The sequence below is a fragment of the Gorilla gorilla genome, chromosome 22 (assembly GCF_029281585.2).
Source record: "Gorilla gorilla gorilla isolate KB3781 chromosome 22, NHGRI_mGorGor1-v2.1_pri, whole genome shotgun sequence".
NCBI classification, from domain to species: Eukaryota; Metazoa; Chordata; class Mammalia; order Primates; family Hominidae; genus Gorilla; species Gorilla gorilla.
In genome coordinates, this window is record NC_073246.2 from 17,490,240 (window position 1) to 17,503,529 (window position 13,290).

Genomic DNA, 13,290 nt, shown 5'->3' on the forward strand with positions numbered 1-13,290 from the left:
CAAAAATGACAGAAGAGCTATTGCTTCAGTCACTTAGAAGAAATATTTATAGATGATCAATATTGGCCTCTGAATGTAAACTGCAATATCTACCTGACTAACCAAAGAAATTGATATCTATCTTGTTCATGGAATTTTTCTATCCTGGAAATTCTGTGATTCCTGGCACATATTGTTCTATTGTTTTATCACACTCTTCATGTTTATCAGGTTTTTTCATATTTGTGTATCCATGGATATACAAATCAATAATTTTCTTTCTCCCTACGAAATACAGCTGTGGAATTTAAGAATTTAGCAGCCGTAATTTTCTATTCACCTTCTCTCCTTAAGACTAAGTAATTATAGTTCCTACTATTTTTTGCAGATGACTCGTTAAATATTTCAAAATGCTGCCTAAATTCTTTATCAGTCACTGTCTCTTGTTTGATTAGGGAGCAGAAGATGAAGGGTAGCCTGAGACAGAAATCTAAGAATCAGAAGTTGGAAATTGTTACCCATGTTTAAGGCTTGACAATCAAGACCAAGAGGCAGAACTGGGGCATGCAGCAGCTGAGGACAAAGTAGCTCCCAGAGCTGTAGAATGCATTGAGGCCAAATCAGTGGACACGTGCAACCAGCCACAATCTAAAGTGAGAAGATCGATAGAGGAGAGAAGGTAAGGCAAGGTCGTGATGGAAAACTTAAACACTTCTGTTAAAAGTAAGCATCTCAAGGGAGACTCGTGTGCTTTAGGCGCTTAGTGAGAGGACTTGGAAGAAAATTGAGGGATTATAGGAAGCCATGAGTGTGGCCAGCCTGAGAGACGCATGTGAGCCAGTAGTTTGTTCTGTCTTTTCCTAATCAATTCCAGCTATCTCTCCAGACTCAGAAACTCAGAAATGTCTCCAAGTTCTCCTTCCCTCTTAAATGAAAGAAGTGAACATGGAGATTAACTTCTGTGTGATGAAACATAAGGAACTGCACCAATGTTTTATTTTTCTCAGACAGGAGTCAGCAATTTTTTTTCTGTAATGGGCCAGATAGTACATATTTTTGTTTTGTAGGCCATCCAATCTCTGCACAGCTATTCAACTCTGTTTTTGTAGCACAAAGGCAGCCACAGACAACACATAAAAGAAAGGACACAGATGTGTTCCAATAAAACTTTATTTACAAAAAAAGGTAATGAATTTACTAACTCCTGTTCTAGAATTTGGTTGTATTAGATGTGGTCACTTACAATTGTTAGATCTCAAGCTAGGTTGGGGAAATATTTTTATTTAGATACGTAAATCTTCATTATAACAATATTTTAGAAAGGAATTGAGCTATGATGTTTTAATCATGTTTTAGCTAATATTAAGTGCAAAGGAATTTGATTTTGATTTTCATAATTTACTTTCTCATTTAAAATCAGAGACCTAATATGTCTTTCCACTTCCAATCTGTGATTTGATATTAATGCTAATATGAACAGCAACAGGAAGAGTGAGTTGGAAAGCATTTTTTTTTCCTTTGAGACAAAGATGAGTGAAATATATACTCTTTAAAGTGATGTTGGAAAGTGCCTTTTGCTGGTTCTCTATTTCATCTTGCACTGTGGCCAAAATAAGCAGCACTGACTGTTTTCTTTTTTTTTCATGGTTTACCGTAAGAAATCCCTCTCTAATTCCATCACCCAGCTCAGGATGCTTAGTAAACCTGTAGAGACATACTGTCCATGAAGGAGTTCAAGAGGCCAAGTGATCAATTATTTGCCAAAGGAGCAGAATTTTGCTTACTTGCCTGTACTTTTTTAAAGAAAACAAGAAAAATTAGCAAGGAAAGAACAGTGAAGAAATTGAAGAGGTCTCTGAGTGTATCAAGCATCTACAAAACAATTTAATTTTGTCAATCAAGATGTTGCAAATGGCGATGAATAAATCACGTCCTTATTTGTTAATATGCTGCATCAGGTTATTTTGAGAGAAAACAAGCATTCTGCTACCAGAATGTTTTCCATTACTATAACTTTTTCAGCATTTCTACTTACTTATCATTAATACTTTGTTACTTCTTTTCACATTTTGAGAGCTAAGAGGGCACATCCATTCAAGTCAGTTCACAGTTCAGTTCAATGAATATTTATTGAGTACCTACTGTGTGCCTGGCAACGGTCTAGGTGATTGAGATACAACAGTAAACAAAACAAAGATTCCTTTTATCGTGGCACTTATCGTCTTGTGGAAGGAGACAGTTAATAAGCCATAAATGCAATAAATAATAAGCATATTATTTAATATGTTAGAAGTTAATAAATGGTGGTGAATTCTGAAGGCTGGAGCAGGGGATGAGGAGTTACTGTATTTGGTAGGGTCAAGGTAAATCCCTGTAAATAGAAATTGTAAATAAAGGCTAGAAAGAGGAGTAATAAGTTAGCCAAGAACATACTTGGGGAAACAAGATTCCAGGAGTGGAAATATCTAGAGCAAGTGCCCAAAAGTGACCGTGTCCTTGGAAAGTGGGAGACTAGCAATGAGCACAGCCTGGCTGTAATGAAGTGAGCCCTTGTGGTGTAGGTAAGGAGTTCGTGGAGTATAGGATTACAAAATTGGGGCTAGAAGACACTTTGAGGCCCTCTAATGTCTTTTATTCTTAGTGCAATGAGAAGCTGTAGCAGAGTTTTGAACAGAAGAGAAACATAACTTGACCTTTGTTTTAACAGCATCATTCTGGCTTCTATGTTGAGAACAAACTGAAGGAAAGTGTCTTAGTTCATTTGGTGCTGCTATAACAAAATACCTGAGACTGGGTAACTTATGAAGAACAGAAATTTACTTCTTACAGCTCTGGAGGCTGGTAAGTCCAAAATCAAGACAGGTTTGTTTCTCTGCTGAGGGCTGCATTCTCCAGAGGGGAGAAATGTTGTGTCTTCACATGGCAAAAGATGGAAGGGAGAGAACCCACTCTCAAAGCTTTTTAAAAGGACCCTAATTCATTCATGAGAAAGGAGCCCTTATGATCTAATCACTCTCAGAAGCACAACCTTCTAATACCAGCACCTTGTTGACTGGGTTTTAACATGGATTTTTGAGGGAACATCATATTAAGGTCATAACAAAAAGTAACAGCAGAAGGAAGAAGAACAATACAGAAGTTATTGGTATAATTCTGTTAACTGGTGGTGGATTTTCTGGGTTATGAGAAATCATCAGATTCTGAACAGGAACCAAAGGATCACTCCATTGCTGACTGAAGCGTTTGAAGACCTAGCCAACGATTGGAATTGTCATTTTAAACTTCATCACTTACTCAAGCACACCTATAGATCATAAATATATACTATTCTTCTTTCTAATATTTCTAAAGATTTAGAGGCAGACTGGAAAAAAGTGTATTCTAATTCACATTGAGAAGAGAAAAAAGACAGGGGTTGTTAAGAACATTGAAAAGATGTTAGACAAGACTAGAAAAATGTGTTGATCAAGTCAGGCTGAATACACGTGATCCACACATCAAAGCTAGACTATGGTAATAGGATGAGACTAGGGACAAGCTAGGAGGACAGAAACTACAGTAAAGAGAATTCTAGTATGTAGCCTTACCTAAAAATGTATAAAAATTACATATAAAATATTACTATTAAAAGGTCATTATATTTCATACTTTTGGGAATGTATTAGGTATCCAGCAGTGTCTAACATATTACCCCCAAAACTCACCAGCTTTAAAAAAGAAACACTTATAATCGCATAGCTTCTGTGAACTAGAAATCTAGACACAGCTTAGCTGGATACCCCTGGGTTGATGTCTCTCAAAAGGTTTCAGTAAAGATGTCTGCCTGGGGTATAATCTTCTCAAATCGGGGAGGATCCACTTCCAAGCTCACTTATGTCGCTTTGGCAGCCCTCAAATGCTCAAGGTTATCTTCAGATTTTACTGCCATGTTATGTGGTTCCTCCATAGGGCTATTCACAACTTGATAGCTTGTTTTTCCTAAGAAAGAGAAGACAGAGAGAAGGAAAAAGAGAAAGACAGAGAGAGACAAAGACAGGAAAAAAGGCATCCAAGATGGAAGACACAATCTTCTTGTATCTTAATGAGGGAAGTGACATATCATCATTTCTGATATATTCTATTCATTAGAAGCCCCATAATCAAGAGAAGGAAGGGGATTGATTATACAAGGACATGAATCCTAGAAGGTTATCACTGGGGCCATTTTTGAGATTCCCTGCCACGGTACACGGTACACGGTACAAGAATTAAGATAAGGGGCCCCTAAACAGTAGCTACATGAGACTTATGAAACTCTCACATAATTGGTGTTCTCTGACAACTAAATGAACTTAAAATTTTTACTCTACCTGTATTGTTGGCTAATCAATACCTAGTAATTGTTCTTAGTGCACACATTCATTCATTCTGAAGTTTGATTACAATAAATTCCATATTTTCTAGAAAACAAAAAAATCGAGGTAACTATGACTATACCACAGGGAAGATTTTACACAGTGCACCCCAAATAACATTCCACATTTATTTTCTAAATATCCTAATGGAATATATTATGATGTTTTGCATCATTTATAATGATATATTGTTTTAGTTTTTAAAGAAAATTATAAATCAATTAAAAGAGGAGTAGAAAATTTAGTAAGAAGAAAGAAAATTTTTTCTCCAAAAGATTTTATGGTTTTTTTCTGATAGAGTGGAGACAAGGGAATGTTTAATCCATTGCTCAAGATCTACATGCAATTCTTTAATATCTACAAATTTGCTTGATATCTACCTGAAATGTTGGTCTTGAATAGAAATACACAGCTACAACCATTTTGGAAATACTTTTTTTCACCTTTTAAAAAATTTTAATTGTGTTAACACATATATTATGTAAAAGTCACCATTTTTAACCATTTGTTAGTGTACAGTTCAGCAGTGTTAAGTACATTCACATCGTTGTGCAACCAATCACCAGAACTTGTTTCACTTGCAAAACTGAAACTCTACATCCATTAAACAACTCCCCATTCCTCACTCCTCCCAGCCCCTGGCCACCACCATTCTACTTTCTGTCTCTATAAATTTGAGTACTCTGAGTAACTCACATAAGTGGAATCACACAGTATTTGTCTTTTTGTGACTGGCGTGTTTTACTTAGCATAATATCCTCAAAGTTCATCCATGTTGTAGCACACGTCGGAGCTGAATACTATCCCATTGTACCACACTTTGTTTTTTTATTGATCCATCAACAGAAACTTGGTTCTTTCTACCTTTTGGTTCTTGTGAATAATGCCACTATGAACATGAATGTACAAATACTTGCACAAGTTCCTGCTTTCACTTCCTTTGGGTATATATCCCAAAGTGGAATTTCTGGATTATATCACAGTTTTATTTTATTTTATTTTTTGAGATGGAGTCTTGCTCTGTCACCCAAGCTAGAGTGCAGTGGCGTGATCACTGCAACCTCTGTCTCCCAGGTTCAAGCTATTCTCCTGTCTCAGCCTCCCGAGTAGCCAGGACTACAGGTGCCCACCACCATGCCTGGCTAACTTCTATTTTTAGTAGAGATGGAGTTTCACCATGTTGGCTGGGCTGGCCTTGAACTCCTGGACCTCAAGTGATCCACCCGCCTTGGCATCCCAAAGTGCTGGGATTAAAGGCGTGAGCCACCCTGCCCGGCCTATAGTTCTATTTTCAATTTTTTGAACAACCACCATGCTCTTTTCCATAGTAGCTGCACCATTTTACATTTCCACCAACAGTGTGTAAGTGTTCCAATTTCTCCACATCCTCACCAATACTTGTTATTTTTTTTAAAGTAGCCATCCTGATGGGTATGAGGTGTTATGTCACCACAGTTTTGTTTGCCTTTGTCTAATGACATTGAACATATTTTCATATGCTTTTTAGCCATTTGTATATCTTCTTCGAAGTAATAGCTATTCAAGTCCTTTGCCCATTTGCTTTTCATGTTGCTACTGTCTTTATTTTTATTTTTTATTTTTATAGATTTAGAGGTGATGTGGTTTGGCTCTGTGTCCCCACCCAAATCTCATGTTGAATTGTAATCCTCAGTGTTGGAGGAGGGACTTGGTGGGAGGTGATTGGATCTTGAGGGTGGATTTACCCCTTGCTGTTCTTGTGATAGTGAGTGAGTTCTCATAAGATCCGTTCGTTTGAAAATGTGTAGCACTTCTCCCTTTGCTCTCTCTCTCCCCATTCTCTAGTCCTATAGAATGTGCAGGTTTCCCCTTCACTTTCTTCCCTAATTGTAAGTCTCCTGAGGCCTCCCCAGCCATGCTTCCTGTACAGCCTGCAGAACCATGAGCCAATTAAACTTCTTTTTTTTTTTTTTTAATATAACTTACCCAATCTCAGGTAGTTCTTTATAGCAATGTGAAAATGAACTAAAACAAGGGGGTACAAGTGCAGCCTTGTTACATGGATATTTTGCATAATGGCAAAGTCTGCTTTGCCCACTTTTAAATTAGGTTATTTGTTTTTTGTTGTTGATGTTGTTGTTTAACTGTAGGAGTTCTTTATATTATCTGGATATTAACCCCTTATCAGGTATATAATTTGCAAATACTTTCTCTGATTCCATAGGCTGCATTTTCACTGTGTTGATTATGACCTTTGAAGCTCAGTTTTTAATTTTGATGTTTCAGAAATACTTTTATTAGTTCTATCAATTGCAAAGCAAGAGGTTGTTCTGTCTACAACTTAGAACTTAGCAGTGTTGTGGGTGGGTGTATAAGTTGGAATCTAAATTAGAATTTAGAAATCCCTTTGCACATGTTGATGACTCAGGTGACAGGATCCTGACAAGTTAGTTTGCCTAAGGAACTTTGATTTGCTTTAGCATGTATGTGGTATCATAAATGATGGTTGAGGAAGGAAGGATTTGGGAAGCAACTATGAGAAGGCTAGTAGATTCATGTGAGTCATGTAGCACTTTGAGAGGGGTGGGTTAAATCATGCAACACCTGTGATTCCTTCTCACTTGTCACTTGGTACAACATATTTGCCTTGTATATATTTATTAAATAAATTTTGTTTAGTCTTTTCATTTTATTTTTTCTCAACTAGATGTATCTGCTTTGCATTTGACTGAGTATAGGCTTCGAGTGAGCAGGGAGCATGCCTAGGTAATAATCCCAGGCAGCCCAGTGAACGCTCAGATATTGTCAATAATAGTAGAAATGAAATTTTGAAGAACTCTGGACTTGTACACTTTGAAATGACCCCTTGAGGAAGCATGTAGACAGGACGTATGGGACCAAACCTGATGAAAAAGACATGCCCAAATGCAGAAAAGTATTTGGTGCAGGGATTTTGCCTTTTTGTCCTGATCCTGTTACAACCTGAGAGCCTAAAGAGGTACATCTCCTAACTATTCCAACCCTAACTTGCTAAGTTTCTGACCTTGGCTTATACATCTAGTTTTGATCTCTTTAGTTTCTTGCCTCTATTAGCTTGATTCTGCCTCCATCATCCTTTTCTTTTCCTCCTGCATTCATGAATTGGATAACTGCTAGAACTTACTATGTGCCAAGACCATTACAGTCAAAACAAACAAACAATTCTTGCTCTAATGGAGTTGACAAGTTAATGGGTGATAAAAAGGCAAAAGTAGAAAAGTATAATAGAAAGTGACAAGTATTACGTAAATGAAATATTAATTGCTGTGGAAGCACAAAGGAGGATCCCCAAAACGGTGTTATAGCATCGAGAAAATCTTCCCAGAGGAAATTATGTCTAAGTGAGACTTGGATGGTATATATAATTTAGCCAGGGAAAGCATGTAGTGTAGTGTGTGTGTGCACATGTGTGTAAAATTCAAAACAAAAGGAAAAGGCTATGCAAAGACCTGAGGGACAGAGAAAGATGGGGTAATAGAAATGAGATGAGATATTTGAAAACCTAAGTGAAGCGCAGTGTGTTTGAAACATTAAAAGGTAAAAAGAAGAATAGCAAGGAGCACTAAGAAGATGAAAGGACCATGAGAGTCCTGCTAAAGAATTTGCACTTTACCCTCAGTGTAATGAAGAGTGATTGAACACTTTTAAGCATATCAGCAACACAGATATAACACTAGTGTTTTAGAAAAGTCACGATCTACAACGTAAAGTATAAGTTGAAGAGAGAACAGGCACTGTCGTTTGAATGTTTGTCCCCTCCAAAATCCATGTGCTGGAAACCTAATCCTCAGTGCAACAGTGTTGGGAGGTGAGGCCTAATGGGAGATGTTTAGGTCATGAGGGATCCACCATCACAAATGGACTAATGCCATTGTTGTGAGAGTGGTTATCACAGAGTGTGTTCCTGGTAAAAAGGATGAATTTGTCCCAATTTGTCTCTTGCTCTCTCCCACCCTCCCTTGCTCTCATGTGTGCTGTCTTGCCATGTGATGCCTTCCACCATCTTATGATGCAGCAAGCAGGTTCTCACCAGATGTGGCCCCTGGATCTTGGACTTTCCAGCCTCCAGAACTGTGGGTCAAATAAGCGTCTAGCTTTTGTAAGTTACTCTGTCTGTAGTAGTCTGTTGTAGCAGCAAGAAGCCGACTAAGACACCTAGATAGAGAAAGAAAGGCCCCTTATGAAGCTGTTGAAAATAACGTGATGGACTGAATTAGGTGAGTAACAGAGGGATAAAAGAAAAGGGTGATGGATGAGTCCATATCTAGGAATCTTAACACAGAAGAAAGGGAGCAGTCAAGACTGATACTTAGAGTTCCAGTTTTTGCCAGTGGGCAAGAGGTGAAATGGAGCAGGTTAATAAAAATGAGGATCTCAGTTATGTGACTGCTGACTTTGATGAATCTATTGAACATGCAAGAGACATCTTGTGGGAAGAGGGATTTCCAGTTCTAACATTTAGAGGAGATGACAAACTGGGGGAGTCTTCACCAGATAGATAGAGGGTTTTTGAAACCACAACAGAAATGGAGGGAGACAATTCTTAGAAATTATGCAAATTGAAATAAGACTATTTAAGATAGAACCCTGGGAAATACGAAAATTTCAGGATTCTACAAAGGAATCTGTGATTTCAATGCAATTAGATGGGATGGAGAGAGAGTGTGGCATTAGGGAACAAAAAGGGTACTCAACAATGGAAAGAGGAGCAGGGAGATCAAAAAGGAAATGCTTCACTGACTTAGCAGCAAGACAATCGTTGATGCCTTTGGCAAGATCAGTTTCTATGGGCGTTGAGAGCAAAAGCCAAATTGAAAGGGGTTGAAGAGTGAGTAGAACTGAGAACTAGAGACAGTGAGTACAGACAAGTCTTTCTAAAGGTTTAGTTGTGAAGGAATGGTCAGAAAGTAGAGAAGCTGGCAGAAGGTGTGAAGCTGGGGGACGTGTTATTATAATGTGAGAACATTGAGTATGTTTATGGGCTGACGAAAAGGAGAAGATGGAAAATAAAGTGTGGAGACAAAGGAAAGGGTCTCCTGGGAAAGCAAGAGATGTCAATGTGAGTACAGATGCAGGGTTTAACCTTCAGCCAGGGAAATAATTTCTCTTTTCTGGGGCTTCTGTTTGTGGATTCAGTGGCAGGAAGTTGGAGTTCTATTTTCTCTCTGAACAAACAGGCAAGTGTATCAGGCAATAGTGATGAAAACAGTAAAGATTTGAAAAGAGAAAGCCGAATAAGGAAATATGAAAAGTGTTAAGGCCAGAAATTAATAGTGTTATCAATGTGTACAGTTGTGTAAACCTCTTCACTAACAGAAACTAAGTTAGACACACAGAAACAGAGTACTTGGATGGAGGATTTGCTAGGAGGATGGATAAAACAGAAATGGAGCTATGTTATTTAAAAGTTGCCAAAAGAATGATTGAAGTGAGGGTCCATGATATCAAAGCAAGACAAGAAAGAAAAAGACAAGATGGAACTAATAGAGGGATCACAGGACGCCAGCCCCACGGAGTCAAGGAGAGGAATGGTGAGAATAACTGGGAGAGAGGGCTTGCAGAGGAGAACTGTGGTCAGAGCAGGGCATTCAGAGTTAATGTTTCAGAGGTGGGACAGTTTCAAATGATGACAACATCTGGGTGTGCTTGTAGTATTGGGTTACTAAAGACAGCAACGTTGCTGGAAATGAAGTATTCAAGCAAGAGAGTGGCTAAACGAGTAGGATGTGAAATTAAGAGTATTAAAAAATGAGTTAGATTCTAACTTATTGAAGTCGTGAGAGTGAGTGGCCGGATCATTAGGTGACAGTAAAAATGAAGGCTAGAGAATAGTATAACCTGATGAAACAATCTCAAATTAGTGGGGATTTTTACATAATGCTAATGCAATAACGCCGTGAAAGCAGCCTTGGGGATAAAAGTGGATGGCTGACATATTGGACATGTGGAAAAAACTAATTCCTACATGCAAAGTTATGTTCTTATGGAAGAGTCTGGTTCCTGTCATATAAAGAAGAGGTTCAATAAAGTGTCAAAGGGTGAAAAAAGGGATTTTTTTTGTATGCCTTCAAATGGGGATTTGAGGCAGTGTATAGGTGGTCAGGGGGAAAATCATCCAAAAATAAGAAGAGGGGAAATGTGACTAGAAGGAGAATGATAACAATATGTTATATGGTTTCAAATAGTTAGAATAAAGACACTGAGTATTCCCAATGTAAAGAAATAATAAATGTTTGAGATGATGAATATGCTAATTACACTGATCTGATCACTATACATTATATGTATTGAAATATCACTATGTACTCCATAAATAAGTACAATTATTGTATGTCAATTATAAAAAAATTAAATTAAATTAAATTATAAAGCTAACAAGGGTGGCAGGTAACATGCAGAGTTTTCAAAAAACATATTCTAGCACTTCCTGGTGGTCTGCTGCCCAGTCTCTGGAGACTGAATGTAGCTCAGGCAGAGGACGTGGGCCTTGGCAGTTGATCTGTAGATACTGAAGGTGTCTCATGTTTGTTGATAACCAGTGTCCATTCCCACACCTCCATCTTACGACTGTAAGCTATTGAAATGTTCCTTCAGCTCACATAATCCTGTGTCCAACTTCAATTTGACAAAATGATCTTGGTCCACAATTATTTGCAGTTTTATTTGTTTCTCTTAACATGATCCCTCTAATGACTTAGTGTGCAGAAATTTTTCCTGGCATAGTCAGTCGATATTTGTCAATGACCTAATTTATAACCTAGTAGTTTACTAAGAGTAGTACAGACAGACTCTGTTCTTCTACTACTATCTCCATCCACAATCACCTATAAATGTTTATTGATACAAAAGTAAAATGTTCCTTACAGGCATGGTTTCAATTCTAAATTTCATAAGACTGAATTTTTAAAAATCCTTCCAAAATGTATAAAGACATTCCAGATTTAAGGTATATTTACTTTGTAAAATAGCAGAGAAAACATAAAGAAATGGAAGTTTATAATATGCAAAGTTGTAGATATTTAGAAGTATTCAAAAGAAGGTCTTTGGCAAGATATTTTTTATATTTCTAATCAAAAGATAGGTAAGTGCTAATCCAGTACTTATGCAAGAGAAAATTCCCTGAAAAAAGTGGGAAAAGACATTCATAAAATGTCTCAACTTTTTATGATTAAGTTCGATAGACAAAAACTTTGCCAAATTACTGTGAAAATTTCTAAATGTTTATTCTCATTTCTATACTTACCTTATTGCGATCCAGTAGCAGTTCAGAGGCAGGTATCAGGCTATGAATCACATTTTGAGTAGCACTGGCTTAGCGGTCTTCATCCAGTGTATTTCTAGAGGTTCACTACAAATTCCTATGGAGACCTTTGTTTTCCAGAACAAAAATTAAATCAAGATGCAGATGAAAGTCAATACCTCCCTCTTAAAAACAGAAATCTTCTTTGTATTCATCATGCCTTAATATTGTATTCTCTTCTTACACCAAATAGTTTCTCTGGGTGCCTGGGAGAAGAAAGCATGAGTAAGAACAGAATGAAAAAGGAGACCTAGGAGATATGCTGTATTGTTGATTTATGGTCATATGTAACATTTACATGCCATTTTTCATCTGTTTCTTCTAAACGAGCACAGCTCTTACTAATGATCAGTGTCCTGATAGTCAAGGTGTTGGCGAAGTTTCCTTAGGAGCAGGACTATTGTTTTTTCTCCTATATCAAATGACAGACCATTGATTCTCTAAGGAATGTCAAAAAACTATTACAGATTTTAAGACTAAACCGATAGTGTGAATAATAAATTTAAGATTATTTTAGTGACTCATTCCAAAATTTGAGGTAATCTGCTTTTCTTCTGACAATAAAAAGAGGGTATATCGGCTTAATACTATGTGTCAGGGTGGAGGCCCAGCATGGCCCTGTGATATTCTAACCCTCGTGGGTGTGAGTTCTCGTTGAGGACGCTGTCCTTGCCTTCCATTCCTTGCTATTGCAGTGTGATGCAGCTTACTTGCTCTCTGCCCTGTGCCACAGGCCTTCTCTCACTCGGCAGCTGACCCTTCATGTGTTTGTCTCCAGTGGTTTGGAATCCTTGCTTTCTTTTCTCACCCTCTGAATCACTTATTATCTTCCTAATTAAAGCACCTCTTCATTAGCATATGATGAAATGCATGGAGTAGTGTGGGACGCCTTGTTTTAAAAGGCCTACTAATGACACATAAGCTAGATTCTCCCTCCCAGTACCAATGTCTCGGCCTCTGTGACTCATGATCTAGCTGTCTAGTCCTCTCTATCTCTATTTCTATTTTATTTATGTATTTATTAGAATCCATAGCTTTTTCCATATTTACCATCACCTTGAACTAGGAAAATGAAGTATGGAAAATAATTAAACCATTAAAATGTTAATATTTTTCTATACTAGCCTTCCTGCAGCTGGAATATAATGAGCTAATGAAACCAAAATTTTTTTCAATTTTATTTTTTAATCCTGTGCTATATAGTTTGAAATAGCAAAGAGCAAAATCAAGGTTGTAAAAAGATGTACAATGGGTGATTGGGAAGATACTCTAATGGAAATATGGCTTATAGTTAATGCTGTGTTTGTTCATTTTTAAAACATTTAGCACTTACTATGTTCTAAGTCTTTGGGATACAACAGTGAATGAAACAGATAAACATATTCTAGAGAATTAATGCAGAGAGTATTGTTAAATAATTCAGCATAACATTTAAATTATGTTTAATAACATAATTTCAGACCCAACATATAAAAACAAACTGATTTTGTAAAATAATATTAAACATTATTTGGGTACTCAATAAATTGGAGTGCATCTGCTTGAAATATAAGAGACTTATGACATCCTGGAGAATGTTAGCTAGCTTCCTATTGGGGG

The 13,290-nt window shown here is 37.2% G+C and overlaps 1 long non-coding RNA gene across 1 annotated transcript in view; it reads left to right on the top strand.

Annotated features, from left to right (window-relative positions):
* The first annotated feature begins 641 nt into the window (after positions 1-641).
* The window catches only part of LOC129529304 (uncharacterized), a 69,772-nt gene continuing 57,123 nt past the window's right edge, over positions 642-13,290 (top strand). The window contains exons 1-2 of the long non-coding RNA XR_008674779.1: positions 642-658; positions 2,687-2,820. This is a non-coding gene — a long non-coding RNA (uncharacterized lncRNA). The remainder of the gene's footprint in view (positions 659-2,686; positions 2,821-13,290) is intronic.